The sequence below is a fragment of the Schistocerca piceifrons genome, chromosome 8, assembly GCF_021461385.2.
Source record: "Schistocerca piceifrons isolate TAMUIC-IGC-003096 chromosome 8, iqSchPice1.1, whole genome shotgun sequence".
Lineage (NCBI taxonomy): Eukaryota > Metazoa > Arthropoda > Insecta > Orthoptera > Acrididae > Schistocerca > Schistocerca piceifrons.
Window position 1 is genome coordinate 225,496,587 of NC_060145.1, and position 19,448 is coordinate 225,516,034.

General features: G+C 42.1%; 1 long non-coding RNA gene across 1 annotated transcript; it reads right to left on the reverse strand.

Annotated features, from left to right (window-relative positions):
- Positions 1–984: 984 nt before the first annotated feature.
- Positions 985–18,053, reverse strand: LOC124712567. The gene is made up of 4 exons (XR_007005601.1): positions 18,016–18,053; positions 8,920–9,006; positions 6,975–7,111; positions 985–1,187 (listed from the first exon to the last, which is right to left on the reverse strand). It is a non-coding gene; the product is annotated as an uncharacterized LOC124712567 (long non-coding RNA).
- Between the last annotated feature and the right edge of the window lie 1,395 nt (positions 18,054–19,448).

Below are 19,448 nucleotides of genomic sequence, written 5' to 3' on the forward strand. Positions count from 1 at the left end.
TGTATTTCAGATTTGTTATGAGGAAGTTTCTGACTTTATGAAAATATGAGAAAGGAGTAGGGTTTCAGAGGACAGAAGAGAGATAGAGTGTGAATTAGGGTGTCGTCAGAGACTGGATCATCCGTTGCTAATAGCTACTATTAATTGTATACAGTCATTCTGATTATTTCCGATAATAGCAGCAGTCAGGGTCACATGGTTCCCCAAACTGACCTAGTACCAAACTGGGGCTTAGGTTTGATAGAAAACCCTATGTATTTAGTTTGAGGGGAAGGTCCCATGAGTGAAATTGCGATCTGTCAACCGAAATAGCACTTTAAGCGAATTAACAAGGCAAGGTGTGCTGCAGTTTACGAAATAGTGATTCCAGATGGCGTTCTAGTTGCATTTTTCTATCTGAACTCTCTGATTGGCATTATTTTGGTTCTCCTACCTTTTACGACCCTATAACTAATGCCCTTGGTGTGTATATTCATCGTAAACAAAATTTTCTCTTTTCTAACGAATTCTTTTTCATGTAAGTTTGTATTTTGTTGCTGGATAATATCTTTCATCAAACGGTCGTATTCTTTCTGTGGCACTTCGCTGCTTCTTTAGTTGTACTGTTTCTGTGGCACTTCGCTGCTTCTTTAGTTGTACTGGGTGAAATCCAGGTATCTGTGTGTGTCATTACAATTTTTTAATACCTTAGTAATGATTGACCAGTGTTGTTGTTTATCACAGTCATAACTTCTATTTTGTTAACTTCGTATTGCACAAAGCAAGGATCAGTCGTTTATGACTGAACTTGTGTGGAAACGAGGATATTTTGTTGTAGGCAGTTAGGAAAAATGTGAAAGGACGAGCTTCTTTATTGAGACTGAAGTTTTGGGATGAATTGACAAAATAAATCAAATCATCATGAGGAAAAGAAGTAGTTAATTTCCAGTAGAATTGTGGAAATTAATATTCGTGCGAGTTATCTCTGCATGTGTTGCTGTTATCACTAGTATTATTGAAAGAGCGACAGATATCGTAGCAAATAGTCTGCATTTATTAGTGAAGATGTTATCATTACTACGGTAGTGAACAGCAACAGGCCTGGAATTGTCAGTAGCCGTTGTACGTCAGTGAGGTTGTTGGTTGGTAAGAGCTCATCCAACTTCTTGCGTCGTGGTTTAGCCCCTAGATGGACGAAGCGTTGGACGCTAGAGAGGAGGACAAGAAAAAGAACTTGGTTATTACTTTGTTTCTATCATATCTCGAGCCATCATCACGTTCCACAATTAACTTCTTGTATCAACGAATGTAGCATAAGAATTGCAGAGAATACACAAGGACTTGTGCTGGATGTTACGCCGGACTTGCTGGGAATCACGTTCAGTTTAGAGATGTATCAAACACTACCTTATGAATCTCGTTATTTGTGTCCCTGTCACAGAAGCCACCACGTCCTTGACCTCCACAAGTTTTCGGTCAACCAGACATCTCACATGAGAGGCCACGCGTTGTCACTGAGGCGGAAAAAGTCATGGGATATCGTGCCGGATGTCCTGTTGCCCAGTGAAGTGCAGTAACTCGTTTTAGCATGGACTCAAACAGTCGTTGGAAGTCTCATGCAGTAAAATTGACCCATACTACGTATATAGCCGTGCACAACTGCAAAATCGTTGCGAGTGCTGGATTTTGTGCTCGAAGTGAGCCCTTGATTATGTCCCATAAGCGCCTGACTGTAATCGTGTGGGACGATCTAGGTGACCAATCTATTCGTAGAATGTTCTTCATACCAAACTAGAACAATGGCACATGGCGCATTGTCATCCATAATGATTCCACGACTGAATGACTGCAAATGGTCTTCTGTTAGCCGAGTTTAACCATTGCAAACATCCAACTTTCAATTACAATTATGACTATAGTAAAAATATGGCAAAGGTAATGTTGATCATATCACTCGGAGCAGTTGCGATCTAAATAAGAATTCATTCTTAACATCACAAGACAAAAAATGACTAAAGAAACGACATACACATTTTTTATTTGGACAAACGCTATCAATGATATGCGGCCTAAGGTGAACAAAGTGATCACCTGGGGATCAACACACGACTCAAACCAGAACACTAAACGCTTTTCCTGACTTCATACATGTGAATCCACGGTATGGCCCAAAAACTACGCTACAGTCAAGCATGGTGCTGAGAAGAATATATTGGAGCCCTACGCCATAGCAACGAACACTTTACCCTCCTGCTCGACAGGGCGGCACCCCGCGATGCGCTCGACGACCCGAGTCATGGACGGCAGTAAACTGTTATTAATGTCGCGCGTCCGAAAGATGTAAGTAGGCGGTCACGCGTTTGGCTAATTCGGAGCCTTTCAAACCCCGGTGGGTTCTAGTGTGCTGGTGGACCGGTTTGCTGTTGTGCCAAACCAATTTGACTCCATGCCACAACTATGAATGACGGAATATGTCAAATGTTTGGACGGATGACTCAAAACAAATAAGTGCACCCACGCAGCACTCGTTGTGTGCGTGATGCTAAAAGCAGTACGTCTGACAGTTCAGATGAAAACTGGCACAGGCTCTCCCTTGCTCTGCATACACAGATTTGACCAATTAGTGACTTTAAGAATTAATTGGGAGAAAAGGAGATACAGACTCAGATTATAGGCCTCTTTCTCCCACGTTTACGCTGTGACGTTTGCTAAAAGCATGAACTCGATGGAACCACAGTCTTACATACAAAGATTGCTGTGTACCCTGTAGCGTCCATCTCGAACTTTCCAAAGAATGGCCATAAACTCGCTAAACCCTTGTGCCTTCACAAATATGTCTTGAAGAAGAGTCTTAACGTATGGGCGCCCGTGGTCATGGAAATTCGCAGAAACGCACAGTCGTCTCAATGCCTTCCTGCCTAACAAGGGCCCATCCTCTGATTTATTTGCTGATCATCAATGCTCTGCCCATAGCTAGTTGGCCGATGTGAACGCGGCCGCCGGCCGACTGGCGCCATCCAACGAGTCTGCACAATGAGACTGATTAGCAGCACGTTTTCACCCTGCAGAAAAAACGCCCCTCGGCTCTGAGCCACCGTACGCTTTCGCTGCAGTCGTTTAAATCGGCACCCTTTTCCTTTAGATGTAGGCAAACATCCAACTTTCAATTACAATTATGACTATAGTAAAAATTTTGTGAGCTTACGATACCATTGGTAATTCCGTTGGGGGCAAGGAAGACGTCGAGATCGATCACTTGTCAACCGAGAAGGCCATATACTTACTGAATTTCTTTCCTGACGATCCCACTGATGACTTGGGAGCGACGAAACTGATGTCAGTTATAACGTGAAGAAAAGGTAACAGTCATACCGACTCTTACCCTCACGGATGACACAACCTTAGCCAATATCGGTTAGTTGATACGTGAAGGAATAATTAGACTTTGTGTCATCATTATATTGACTGATATTTTTACTTCTGAAAAGATGAGGCGGGGTTTGGCCAGCAGCTGTTTAAGGAGACCTGAATTACAAAGTAATCCTCCAGTCTATTTCACTACGAGACTTCCATTCATGTTTTCGTGCTACGATAAGTCAGAGATATTTATTACACTGGACCTAAACCAGGCTTATATCAGATACCGTTTGCAGAAGCGTCTAAGACAATCACAGCCTTCACAATGCACTAAAACTTATATGAATTTAACTGAGTTTTGTTCAGGCCTTCCACAGGAGCTGCGGTGTTGTTACGTCTCCTGGGCAACATTTTTTGACACAGCTAGATGTTGTGGCTGCATTTACCATAATAAAATGAAGTCAGAGTTACACAGATACGGTTCCAGGATTCCTTTATAAATAGCCTTTCAAATGCGATTGCATTCACTTTACTGTGAATACGAGAAAGTCATTGTAACTAGACTGATAAACGATCTTAGTGATAGACTTTATACATAACATATTATAACATAATTTTTTTTCGAGTCATTCCAGTCGCAATTTGCATATTTTTCAGCATCGATCAAGATCGATTCAAGAGAGTTTCACGTGCGCATTTCAAACATCGCTGTAATCATTTTCGTGACTACTAGATTTTTAAAAAAGAAGACACTATAGCCAATTTATGAAGCACATGCAGCGATAGACCACTTCTGCGAGTAATGTTTCTCAGGTTTCACATTAGCATATGCACTTACTGAATCGTTTAAACAAAATAAGTCTTGAGAATTATTTCACAGTAAAGGTTCAGCCTCTTATTCATTTACACAGCATCACTTCTAGTCATTTCTTTCCCTGTTGCACTCGCAAATTGAGCGAGGGCAAAACTACTGTCTACAAGCCTCCACACGAGACCCAGCTTCTGTTGTCTCATCTTCATGGTCCTTGCACGAAACGTACGATGGCGGCAATAGAATAGTTCGGCTGTCAGCCTTAAAACCGAGTTCTCTAAATTTCTGGGATGGTGCCTCGAGGGAAAAGCGCCGTCTGCCCTCCGAGGTTGTCATTTGAGTCCACAAAGTATATTTCCCTGCTGATCGAACCATCCGGTAACAAACCTAACAGCACGAATCTGAATTATTGCGATGTTTTCCTTTAACCCGACCTGGTGAGTATCCCAAGCACATGAGCAGTACACAAGAAAGGGTCGCACCAGCGTTCTATATGCCGCCTCCGTTATAAATGAGCTACATTTACCCAAAATCCTTCCAATAAACCGAAGTCGATCATTCGCCTTTCCTGCTAAAAACCTGACCTGATCGTTCCATTTCATATTGCTTTGTAAATTTTCGCTTAGATGTTGAATGGATGAGTGTGTTATGCAGCACACGACTAACTCTGTATTCTAAAGTTACAGGAATTGTTTTTTTCCTACTCGATCACATTATATTATATCTTTCTAAATTTAAAGCACGTTGCAACTCATCACACCAACTAGAAATTCTGTTTACGTCATCTTGCGTCGTCCTACAGCCAGTCAACGTCGACACCTTGCCGTACATCACAGAATCATCAGCAGAAAGACGTAAATCTCTGTAGCCTGTCCGATCACTTACGTTTATAGAGAATAAAAGCTGTGAAATCATGCTCCCCAGAGACATTCCTGACAATGCACTTGTCTCTGGTAAACGCTTGCCGACAAGGAAAACGTACTGGGTTGTATTACTCAAATAGTATTGGCTCAAATGGCTCTGAGCCTATGGGACTAAACATCTGATGTCATCATTCCCCTAGAACTTAGAACCAGTTAAACCTAAATAACCTAAGGACATTACACACATCCATGCCCGAGGGAGGATTCGAACCTGCGACCGTGGCGGTCACTCGGTTCCAGACTGTAGCGCCTAGAACCGCTCGGCCACCTGTGGCCGGCCACGCAGCTTATGGGAACATTAATCATATCGACCGTGGATCTCTGGAGCGTAGTGCTCATAAACGCTGTAACATCAAATAATCAGTGAACCAACAACTGAGCAAAGATCCAGAAACTTATTAATAAGTTCATGGCTCATATACGAATAATACAAAACTTTCAGTTATGTCAAATATTCATCCACAGGTATGATGCTGGCTGGTGCTACGAAGGATACAGAAAATTGCTCAAACGGGGAAAGCAATAAGTCTGCAATGCAAAAATATGGCATACCTTAGGTGGCACTGTACGAGAGCTTAGATTACGTGGAAGAATCTCCGTAGCTTGGGTGAAGGACAGAAAAAGCCAGCTGACAAGGTGAACAAGTTCTTTCAGCTTTAATCAGCCCAAAGGCTAATAGGAACTACTTTCTGAAAGAAAATTAAGGCTAAATGACCCTGATCCTTACTACTTAAACCACGTTACAGCACGTGAAATTAGAAAAGCTGTAATGAGAATCCCTTCTGAAGCAATAGGTATCGACACTATTAGGCGTACCATTTTCCAAAATATACCACACGGCATCGTGCGAGCCTCGGCTAACCTTCACTGGCGGAAAAAGTCGCAACACCAAGAAATAGTTGTGAGACATCAGAGCTACTCTAAATACACGCTGTAGCAGCCGTGAGCACTAGTTACTTTTGATAGTGGACACGGTGTGCTGCTGTTAGTCAAGAACGCGTTTATGGTGACTAGGATTGAACGAGGACGTGTAATATAGTACTAGAAGCTGGATGCTCCGTCTCCGATACTGTAGAAAGACTTGGCAGGAACGTAGCCACTCTGCGCTACCGCTGAAATCGGTCGTCACGAGATTAAACAGTCGCAAGAAGATCGGTCTCCGGATGGCTACGTGGCACTACGAAGACCATCCGTTCGGCGTGTAGTTCTGGGGCATATTTCAGCAGCGGTTGACATCATAGCGCCATAGAAAGCTGTTATAAATTTGTTACTTCAAGGACAGCTCTGAGCCAGACGCCTTGTGGCGTGCATTCCACTGTGCCCAAACCATTGGACAGCGCGGTGGCAGTCTGTCGTGTTTTCTGGTGAAAGCAGATTCTGTCTCTTTGCCAGTGACGGCTGTGTGTTGGTTACTGGGACATCATTTGAGGGCCTGCGGCCAACCTGTCTACTTTCTAGACACAATGGACCTATACGTAGAGTTATGGTCTGCGATGCGATTTCATATATCAGATGGAGAACTCTTATGGCTATCCAACGCACTCTGACAGCAAATCTGTACGTCAACCTGTAGATTGAACCTATTGTGTTGCCATTCATGAACAGCGTTCCAGGGTGTATTTCCCGCATACAGTTGTATTCACTCAACATGCACTACAAAGTGTAGACATGTTGCCCCAGCCTGCTCTATCATCACATCTGTCTCCAATCGAACCCATATGGAGCATCATCACACAACAGCTCCACCGTCCTCCACATTAATTATTCTTGGTGTTGTGACATTTTTTCCGTCAGGGTATCTAAATTTGCCTTCGAGTTGGGTACACAACGCCTTCAATGAGTAAGAAGTAAAGTTCAGACTACTCCTAAAAGAAACCACATGCACTTAGTGATAAACTAATTACCAGATAATACCAAAACGCTGGATTATACACTTCGCTAACGTTGTTTTCCAGGGGTATCGGCTTGCTATCTGCTCTGGTCGCTGAGGCGGGAAGTGGCGCTCGTAGACTTTGACGGGGCAGGTCCCTCCCATCGCGTCCTGTGCAGGAAAGTTGAGTTAGTTACTGCTGAGTATTTTCCTGGAAGTAAAAGTGTTTACAATCGCTTCTTTCAGCTACCCGATGACGTGGTAATCCACTTTCGGATGCTGAAAGCAGGAGCTACAATCAGCTACATTCTACCAGCTCTACTTTAGTGTTCGTTTCTGGTGCAGGCAACAACACGCCGAATTCTACATCTTTTGCTGTGAGTTTTGTGCGCGTCGGTGCGTTTCCGTCAATTAAGGAAAGTGCGTTCTGATTAGCTTACGATGTTACTGCAATGAGGTGTAATTTGTGGTTCGGGACGTTTACCTTTCTTTTCTGCATGCAAATTGCCCGGTGTATAAGTTATCATTAGTTTGTCTGTCTGGTGTTTTTTACTATCAATTGTGCATTGAGATCTCTGGATTTGCGGAATTTGCCTGATAGCTTGTACTGATAGCCTATATCAGGGATTGCACGATTAGTTGAGAGAGTTTACTGACGGGGAATCAATTACGCACATCACTCTGTGGTTCTGTTTAAACGGTTAAGGAACCGGGACTGAGCAAGGATGTACTATTTTTTGGAAATTTGTGGTAAGTTCCTATATGACCAAACTGCTGACGTTATCGGTTCCTAGGCTTACACACTACTGAATATAATTTAAAATAAGTTACGGTAAGGACTACACATACACCCATTCCCAAGGGAGGACGCGAACCTCCGACGGAGAGAGTCGCGCGTACCTCACTCGATCAAGTTTGTATCTGTTTGGATTCACCGAGAACTCGAGTTAATGATATCCATGTCCGAGCGAGCACTGAGTTTCACTGTATGTGTTTTATGAAGTTTTCTAAACGCCGTTAAGTGTGTGCGTATTTAAGTGTTACCTTTTGTTGGCAAGAGTACGATAAGAACTGCATTGTGTTTTCGCATTGCACGTTATTTACTGTCAAATACTGAAATGTGGCAATAAGGAAAAACGTATGTTGGTCACTGCGGTTCAGCTGGATAAGGTAAGGTTAGTGCCGTCTTTGGGTAAATGGGTTTTTGTACGAAAATTGTAAGTGATATCTTACGACAAACGGCCTTACTTGTAAGAGGCGGATACGTTAAGAGTTAGTTTGGTTGTAGTTTGGTGAGTTTCCACTTTTACTAATTCATAGCAACGATTACGACAAACCGGGCTCAGGTAATACCTGTTAAGTGTGCAACTTATTCGGCTATTGACGGTGTTAATTGTTACCTGTGATAACCATTTAACCCATGTTATAATCAATACCACGTGGCAGCAGTGTTTGTTCGAAACAGCTTAGACCGATTTGCGGACACTAATAATTACCAACTATAAGATAAGTAACTGAAGTGTGTTGTCTGCCTTACTATTTGGTATTCTTTGATGTCAGAATTTTACTTTCTTGCAAATATAGTTTCACAAGTTAGTGTCAAAATTTTTTTCTAGGGCACTTCTATACGTTTTAAAGGTACTGCAAATTTTATTCAATTAATAGTCGTGCTCAAACTGTAAGGATTGACATAAATTCATCGCTTAAAAATAAAATCGCTGATTAAAAGCAAAGTAACATATGTAATTTTTCATCATAAAAATATGACCTTGAAAATATATTTAAAACTTAGCAGTAAATATTTTAAACTACCATAAGCACCAACAAATATCAGTACTTATTAATTGTATAAAAATAGCAACGAAGAATTGAAAAGAATATGAGCATAAAAATCGCATAATTTTTGGAATACTCAATTAATTTTCAAAATTATTTCTTTTAGTATATTTTTCAGACATATGTAGTGCTAATATACAAACCAGACTGCTGTTCGTCTTCTGCAACCGGAGGCCCTCCTGCCAGCCCTCGGCACTCCTCGGGACATACCACCTGTGCAGAGATGGCTCCTGCGCAAAGGAATTGTTTTGTAGTTTTAATATGTTTCATACAACGCAATCGCACCAGTACATTCATCATTCACAACAGAAAATTGAACTTATTTAGATGAGAGACCTAAACAGATACTAAATGTTCACTTTACACATCAAAAGTCTCACAGTACTATATCTCGATGCTTTTCCTGTATTTACTATGGTCAACTGACCTCTGAGTCATGAGAGAACAGTTCCAGAATCTGCAATAATTTACCAAACTGTTATCCATTCAATGGGAATTACATTCACTTCTGTGTCTATAAGAGTAATTTAACTTAATTCGAGGCGTGAACAGAAACCTACTAGGAGAAACTCTCTTCACAATATTGCTAAGAAGATTGTGTAGTCGCAACATTTTGAGATTGTTGCTGCTACACCCCACGCATCTCACTGCATGCAATAAACACTTACAGATGTAGAATGAGAATTTCACTCTGCAGCGGAGTGCGTGCTGATATGAAACTTCCTGACAGATTAAAACTGTGTGCCAGACCGAGACACGAAATCGGGACCTTTGCCTTTCGCGGGCAAGTGCTCGACCAGCTGAGCTATCCAAGCATTGCTCATGCCCAGTCCTCACAGCTTTAATTCTGCCAGTACCTCGTCTCCTACTTTCCAAACTTTACAGAAGCTCTCCTGCAAACCTTGCAGAGTGAAAATCTCATTCTGGAAACATCCCCCAGGCCGTGGCTAATCCATGTCTCCGCAATGTCCTTTCTTTCAGGAGTGCTAGTTCTGCAAGGTTCGCAAAAGAGCTTTCGTAAAGTTTAGAAAGTAGGAGACGAGGTACTGGCAGAAGTAAATCCGTGAGGACGGGGCGTGAGTCGTGCTTGGGTAACTCAGATGGTAGAGCACTTGCCCGAGAAAGGCAGAGGTCCCGATCGAGTCTCGGTCAGGCACACAGTTTTAATCTGCCAGGAAGTTTGTTACAGAGGTAGCTGCAGCGAAAGTTTGACAGTGTAAAAGATATGGTAATATTTAAGCAACAGAACTCTGAGGGCATAATTTAATATCCATTGTCTACTCCACACAGCACAAATTTAGTCACACAACTTGGAGGAACGTTAGATATATCGATCGTGACAGTCCAAAGCGGACTGCCTACAGCATGGTTCACAAAGATATGCAAATATTTTAATATGTTACTCTGCAAGTACAAGTAAAGAAAAAAGTTCAAATGAAGATAGGTCCGCAAATGTTAATTTACGGCTAATAGTAGCTTTTCCGTGTAATTTAGCAAGTTCGTTAATGTGAAACAATAGCAAAACCTTTTTTAGATTAAAGTAAGGCACGATTTCAGATTTTTGTTGTTGTTATTGGTCTCCTGAATCTAATAAAACATGTCCCAGACGTGCAGTAGTTTTCCAGATCATCCAACATGGATTCACAGGTGCTATTGTATTGATGAAAGTAGATTATCAGACATATTCACACAGTTTCATTTAACGTTATTACTCCGGTTTTTTTTTTTAAATTAAGTTCTCTATTACTTCTGTTGAAAACGTTGTGCATAGTCTGGAATTTAAACAACGAATTAGGCCAAGTAGTTAATAAATTAAAATTTCACGAAATTACGTCTTTACTTCTCTGGATGTTATGGAAAACTACTGCAGATACACGTCTGGTACATGTTTTATTAGATCCAGTTGATCAATAAAAACAAAATGAATGGAAATCACGCTTTGCTTTAACCTCGTACAGTCATGGCTTCAAATTAACGAAGTTGCTAAAGTCCCGACAAAATGTTTTACTAGCCACAACGCCGTAACTAAACATTTTCGGACGTGTGTTTATCTGCACTGTTTTCTTTAGTTTTACTTATGGAATAACATAGGAAAATATTAGCATATCTTCGTGAATCACCCTGTAGAAATACAAAGGCTCCAAATAAATAGTGCTTCCAAGAAAGTTGCTAAATTTTTGAGCTTCTGTTTCATGGCTCCATACAAAAAACATTCAATTCAGTATAACAATACAAGCCCTGCGTCCTGTTAAAGGATTTCTGTAGCTTTGGTAAAAGTCAGAAAAAATCAATAGCTGTATATCACATCATAGTTGATAAACTTGTACAACTTATACCGCAAATATCAGTCGGAATTAAGTAAGCACCCGGTACCAACTGATGACCTGAGATATGCCACTGACAAACGTGCGGCTACCATAACGACACTGCTTGAGTTCGGCAAAGTATTTGATGCACAAGAAATTGGACCAGCGCGTGAGAAAAATAGACAATTACATACACATACTTCTGTAGCTACTCTGATTTCTCTTACTTTATTAAGATGGTCATTTCTCCCTATGTAGGTAGGTGACTCTAAAATAATTTCACATTAATGGAAAATATTGGTGACTGAAATTTCGTGAGAAGATCCCGTCGCAGTGAAATCGCCATTCGTTTAATGACTTGCAAAGGACGTATAAGGGTACTGTAAGCAGTCTCTTTAGTAGAAATGTTATACCTTCTAAGCTTGGTGAAGTACAGTCCATGTGGTGTCTTCCTCATAACATTACCTATCTGGTCTTTCCAATTTAAATTGTCCTTAACAGTAATTCACAGATACTTAGTTCAACTGGAAGCTTTTAAATTTGTGTAATTTCTGGTGTAACCAAAATTTAATAGCTTTCTTTTCTTACTCATTTGGGTGACCTTATAGTTTATCTATTCTGAGACCATTGTCACTTTTCGCACAATGCAGATACAGTGTCGGTTTTGGAAATGGTTTGGATGTTCTAAAGACTTCACTAGAGGGCAAACGATAGCTTCTTCTACAAACAGTCTAACAGGGCTACCAAGATTGCCTCCTAAAATGTTTACATAGGTTAGGGAGGGCAGAAGACTATAACTCTTATTTTGGGAAAGCCAGATAATAGTTCTGTTTTATCGAAACCGGACGTGTTTTTCTTCATAGAGTTACCACAATCGTTACTGAAGAAAAAGAACGAGATTGAATTGAAATAATTCTATTTTACTCGATAATTTTCTGTAGATTACTACGAACTGTGACCTATTTGATAGGAACGCACGAGTCTAGTCACGTAACTGAGGTGATACTTCATAGACAAGCAATTGTTTAGAAGTCATTTATGAGGAACAGTGTTAAAAGCCTTCTGGAAGCCTAGAAATATGGAATCAATTTGAGATCCCTCGTCGACAGCACTCATTCTTACTTGCGAATGAAGAGCTGGTTGCGTTTCACAAGAACGAATTTTCTGAAAACACGCTGACAATGCGTCAGTGGATATCAGGCATATGAATATCGATCTTTCTTCAGTGTTCCAAAAACTACGACTTAGAGTACGTGTGTTGACGTCGCAGGTATTTTTTGTAACTGACCAGAAATTATTAACTTTCATGTTACACAAACTACTGATTTCGTTTCATCTTGACGGTATCCAAATACCATGTATCAGAAGATGGTAAAAACGAAGAGTGAAATTTCGCAGCGGCAGCTCAGCTGGACAGAAATGCTGTCGCCACATCCAAAAAGACGTACATTACGCAATGAGTTATTAGAACGAAACTGCCCTATTATGAAGTAATCCATACCGGCACCAGCAGTTGTAATGCTAGATGATTAGAACTGACCATGAACGAATGTGTGTTACATCCAACTTGTCCCCAATATGAGCACGTCAGTGCTTCGCTGCCCTGTTAATGATTTCGTCTAAACAAGTTACGTGACTAACATAACCTTTGTCTACATCACCAACTCCCCAGGGCGCAAGCACACTTTTTACCTCGTGTGACGTCGTGTGCTGTCAATACTACGCCACCTGAGTCCACATGTAGAATTTGGCGGTAGCCCCTTGTGACTACGCTGCAAATCTACGGCCGGCTTAGAGACACGACCTCCTCAGCCCACGCCGCTTGTACCGCCACAAAACCGACTTACCAGACGACCCACCGCTCTCTAGAGTAGTCTAGTCTAGTCTTTCTGTTGTTCCGCTCTCTCTGTCTAGTCTAAGCGTTGTCGTTCAGCCTTTGTTACTACTGCGGACATCGGACTCGACCTATCTCACCGACTTGTGTTGGATATTACGCCGGACTTGCTGGGAATCACGTTCAGTTTAGAGATGTATCTAACACTACCCTATGATTCTCGTTATTTGTGTCCCAGTCACAGAAGCCACCACGTCCTTGACCTCCACAAGTTTTTGGTCAACCAGACATCTCACATGAGAGGCCACGCGTTGTCACTGAGGCGGAAAAAGTCATGGGATATCGTGCCGGATGTCCTGTTGCCCAGTGAAGTGCAGTAACTCGTTTTAGCATGGACTCAAAAAGTCGTTGGAAGTCTCATGCAGTAAAATTGACCCATACTACGTATATAGCCGTGCACAACTGCAAAAACGTTGCGAGTGCTGGATTTTGTGCTCGAAGTGAGCCCTTGATTATGTCCCATAAGCGCCTGACTGTAATCGTGTGGGACGATCTAGGTGACCAATCTATTCGTAGAATGTTCTTCATACCAAACTAGAACAATGGCACATGGCGCATTGTCATCCATAATGATTCCACGACTGAATGACTGCAAATGGTCTTCTGTTAGCCGAATATAACCATTGCAAACATCCAACTTTCAATTTCAATCATGACTATAGTAAAAATATGGCAAAGGTAATGTTGAATCATATCACTTGGAGCAGTTGTGATCTAAATAAGAATTTATTCTTAACATCACAAGACAAAAAATGACTAAAGAAAAGACACACACATTTTTTATTTGGACAAACGCTATCAATGATATGCGGCCTAAGGTGAACAAAGTGATCACCTAGGGATCAACACACGACACAAACCAGAACACTAAACGCTTTACCTGACTTCATACATGTGAATCCGCGGTATGGCCCAAAAACTACGCTACAGTCAAGCATGGTGCTGAGAAGAATATATTGGAGCCCTACGCCATAGCAACGAACACTTTACCCTCCTGCTCGACAGGGCGGCACCCCGCGATGCGCTCGGCGACCCGAGTCATGGACGGCAGTAAACTGTTATTAATGTCGCGCGTCCGAAAGATGTAAGTAGGCGGTCTCGCGTTTGGCTAATTCGGAGCCTTTCAAACCGCGGTGGGTTCTAGTGTGCAGGTGGACCGGTTTGCTGTTGTGCCAAACCAATTTGACTCCATGCCACAACTATGAATGACGGAATATGTCAAATGTTTGGACGGATGACTCAAAACAAATAAGTGCACCCACGCAGCACTCGTTGTGTGCGTGATGCTAAAAGCAGTACGTCTGACAGTTCAGATGAAAACTGGCACAGGCTCTCCCTTGCTCTGCATACACAGATTTGACCAATTAGTGACTTTAAGAATTAATTGGGAGAAAAGGAGATACAGACTCAGATTATAGGCCTCTTTCTCCCACGTTTACGCTGTGACGTTTGCTAAAAGCATGAACTCGATGGAACCACAGTCTTACATACAAAGATTGCTGTGTACCCTGTAGCGTCCATCTCGAACTTTCCAAAGAATGGCCATAAACTCGCTAAACCCTTGTGCCTTCACAAATATGTCTTGAAGAAGAGTCTTAACGTATGGGCGCCCCTGGTCATGGAAATTCGCAGAAACGCACAGTCGTCTCATTGCCTTCCTGCCTAACAAGGGCCCATCCTCTGATTTATTTGCTGATCATCAATGCTCTGCCCATAGCCAGTTGGCCGATGTGAACGCGTCCGCCGTCCGACTGGCGCCATCCAACGAGTCTGCACAATGAGACTGATTAGCAGCACGTTTTCATCCTGCAGAAAAAACGTCCCCTCGGCTCTGAGCCACCGTACGCTATCGCTGCAGTCGTTTAAATCGGCACCCTCTTCCTTTAGATGTAGGCAAAGCTTACCGCAATTCCTTCAGTAGAGCACACAAGCAAGAGCGTAACTACTGCCAACCATTTCATGACACGAATGAAGTCAGATAATTTCCTGCTATAGCAACCATGTAATAAATATCCAATTCCCTAGGAACACAACACCGTATCAGAACTGACTGTGCCCTGCAATCTCTCACCATCGCCAGTCAATGAGAGGTTCAGATGAACTAGACTACCCAGTCCATTGAATCGAAACACAGCTCTCCCCATTATTGAAACACCACCAACTTACACTGTGTCTTGTTGAAAACTTGGTTTTGTGGATAAGTGGGGTGTGTGACACACTCAAATACTAGCATGAGCTCTTACGAACTGAAATAGGCACTCGTCTGACATGACCACCGTTTCCCTGTCATTTAGGGTCCACCCGATATGGTCATCGGCTCAGGAGAGGCACTGCAAGTGATGTCATGCTGTTAGCAAAGGCACTCAGGTCGGTCGTCTGCTGCCATAGCCCGTTAACGACATCTTTCGCAGCACAGCCGTAACAGATACGTTAGTCGTACGTTTCACACTGATTACTACGGCTATTTCACGTATTGTTATTGCCTGTTAGTACTGATCAATCTAACTCAGTTGCTGTCGGTCGTTAAGTGAAGGCCATCAACCATTGCATTCTCCGCCTGAAACGTCATATTCTCGGCACACTCTGAATTCCCAAACGATCTCCAGAATGTACTTACCCAATCGTCTCGCTCCAAATGCCTTTCCGCGTTCAAAGTATGCTAATTACCTTGTTGAGGCCATATTTAACTTGGTAAATTATTGTACATGAATCTCATCTACATCTACATCATACTCCGCAAGCCACCTAATGGTGAGTGGCGGAGCGTACTTTTGGTACAACTATCTGATCCCCACAACCATGTTCCACTCGCAAATAGTGCGCGCAAAGAATGATTGTCACTAACCACCGGATCACAAATGAAAGCTCCGCCGACGCACTGCCGTTTTACGCCTTGTGTACCCGATACTGCCGACACCTGCATGTGTGTATGTCGTCATCCCATCACTTTTGTTACCTTAGAGTTATGTTTCGTACATGAACCAGTCGCCTGCTGTGGAGGCGACCCTTGAACCGACATCCATTGACCTCTGTAAAACAACAGGTCCATTATCAGGGGTGCCGGGCATATTCGACTTGTAATCTCACTAACTGGAGTAGAGGTGTTTACAGTGATGAGTCCCGCTTCAAACTGAGCCCCGATGACCAGTGGAGACGTACTTGCAGACACGCATGGATGGGTGTGCCATATCATATCATAGCAGGACCCCTTTGAGTGTCATCCACGCAACTTTACAGCATGTTCTAAGCCCGTTTTATTGCCCTTTATGGCAAGGCATTATGGGCTTACATCTCAGCTAGATAACGCCCTCCTGCACTCGGCGACACTTTCAGCTGCTTGCCTTCGTGCTTTCCAAAACATACGTTACACAGTAAGGTCACCTTATCTCACCCCAGTTGAAAAAGTTTAGAGCATTATTGGAAAGACCCTCCAAGCAACTCGGCATTTTGAAGATCTAAAGAGCAATTGGGACTGCATGTACTAAGGTATCCTTCAGGAGGACATCCAACCATTCTATCAAACAATGTCAATACTAATAACTGCTTACATAGCGCCAAAGGTGGACCAAAGCGTAAACGACTTCCTCAATTTATGAAGCTTTTCCTCTTGAATTAACTATCGAATTTTTTCTTAAGTTGCAATCATTTGTTGACTGTACACGCACATTACATCAACCGAGTTCCGTCCCAGCCCTTCGTGATGCATCACTTTTTGTCTTAGAGTATATTCGTAAAGTAATTCTGGCGCAAGGATTGTCCTTTTTAGGAGCAGTAGTGGTCAATTTCATAACAAATAACCTTTTTGTTCCAAATCAAGGCGGGAGGAATATGGGAATCTTTTATCTGCATACGTGAGAACGAAAATTATTCGACACAATGGAAGAGACACCTAAGATTTAGACCTTGTATCGTAAAGCTGTTAATACTCAGTAAATAGCCCTGTCCGGTTAAGAAGCAGCACATGAGCCACGCTGCCTCACGGATGACCCAATATGTGCAAAATGGGTTTAGCTTTAGAACTGACTCCCGCAGGATCGCCTGTCGAGCTATGTGACGAACGCTACGAACAATACCATACAGTTACCATAATCTTTGCATCCCATTAAAATGGAACTAACTCTTAATTAAACGAAACTGGAATGTAAACGCAGCCATGGAGCACAAAACGACAAAAATTGATATAATCATTAAAGTTATTTACGAAATATCAAGGTAGTTAATTTACTGTTTAGCTTGTGGAAATTAGTATGATATCTATGTCGTAACTGCTTCTTTAAATTATCGCAATAAATAATCCGTAGTATAGCCCGTATATTTTGGAAGAAAATTCATTTCTATAGTCTTGTCATCGCAACGATATGTAAGCACAGCGTCCATTGAATTATTGAAATTTAGGAAACGTCTGTTAGATATTGGTCAAACGAACTCCACTTACTTAAACATCTAAACGGGAATGCTATCACAGCTCTGAATATGTGAACATAGCAACTTCATGCTGCATTTTGTTCCAAATGGGTGCTGTTTTTAGAGCTAGCAGTTACTGACTGGTAACATTAATCTTCTTTCTCAGAGTTTATTTCTAGGTAATTAAGTGCACATAGTCTCACTCTGCTGTACGCGACGATTGCCTCATTTATCCTTTACGTTTCCCTTACTTCACATATCAGATATTACTAGATAAAGTTATGCCTATGGTTCCACCTTTAATATTTTCTGTCAAGCAATATGAGGTGAGAGCAAAAACTATGACGCTGTTGAGTCCGTCCCGTCAGTCAGTGTACAAGAACAAATGAATAAAGGCTTGTATACTGGTGAACGCATACAGTGCAGTTCTATGAAAGGGGATGCATATAAGGAACGAATGGATGAACGGAGTGTCTCAAAGATTAACAACAAGTAATTCGTTTCCAGCTGTTCGCCTCTTCGAAACGTAGTTAGAGGTCAAACATCGTTATTGGTATATCTGTTACAAATTGAAAATGCGTCTAAGAGTCAATTACAAACGAAGTTACGTGGCTCTGTTCGGCGAATTGACTTACCGAGACAGGCGGCGACCACGACAATGACAATGAGTGTCTTCTGCATGGCGAATAGTAGCCAGGAGTCAGGAACATCGCCTTTTATAAGCTAGTAAGCTTCCGTTGTTACGTAAAGCGAACGTCATCAGTTAAGTGCGAATTGTAGTGATAAAAGCTACCAGGTGTTTTGTACTTCACAGAAAATTATCCGTTGTTCCCTCCTGTGGATGTTAATAGCAGTCGAACAAGGAAAAGGGAAATGAATTTACATGTCACTGGCTGAGGGAGGCGTGGCCACTCGAACGAGCCAGATAACAAAACGTTTACGAGATACGAAGTCTGCTTACGTAAAGTTTCTGAGTTCATAAGTTCCCTAGAACTTGGAACTACTTAAACCTGGCTAATCTACGGGCATCACACACATCCCTGCCCGAAGCAGTATTCGAATCAGCGACCGTAACAGCCGCGCGGTTCCATACTGTAGCGTGTTATAGGCCCTCTGTTGTTCCTTGTCTACATGACCGATTTAGGAGACAATCTGAGTAGCACTCGTAGATTGTGGGAAGATGGAGCTGTCATTTATGGTCTTATAAAGTCATTAGATGCTCAAAACAAATTCCACTACAATTTAAACGAGGTATCTGTATGGTGCGAAAAGTGGCAATTGACTCTAAATAATTAAACAGGTGAAGTCGAAAACATGAGTACTAAAAGAAATCGACTAAATTTCGGTTACACTAACAAATCACACAAATATAAAGGCTATAAACTCAACTACATACTTATGGATATCTATTACGAATAACTTCACTTGGTTCTATCACATTTCATGTTGTGGGTAAAATAAACCGAAAACCCCAATTTATTTACAAAACACTTAAAACGTGTGACGTGGCCTCTAAAGAGACTGCGTACACTACGCTTGTCCGTGCTCTTCCGGAGTAGTCCTGTGCGGTGTAGGAGACGCATCATATTGGATCTACGGAGGACACTGAAAAAGTTCAGAGAAGGGCACCTCGTCTTGTTCTGTCACGAAATAGCGAAGAGAGTGTCACGGATATGGTACGTGAACTGGTGCGGCAATCACTAAACGGAAGTCGTTTTCCTTTGTGGCTGGATGTTGTCACGAAATTTCAATCACAATTTTTTTCCTCAGAGTGTGGAGATTTGGGATTATGCCCACCTACATAGGGCGCAATGATCATCGTAATGAAAGATGAGAAATCAGAGCACTCACGGACAGATGTACTCGTATGTATTTGTGTTTCCCGCGGGCTGTAACAAAGTGGTGCGTTAGAGAAAAAGAATGACGGTGATTCGGTGAACCCTGTGTCAGGCACTTCATTGTGTATTGCAGAGTAATGAAGCAAATGTGGATGTATTTTCACAGATCATAAGTGACTACCTGGACCAACAGAGTGAACTGGACAGAAAAAAAAGCTGTAAGCTACCCG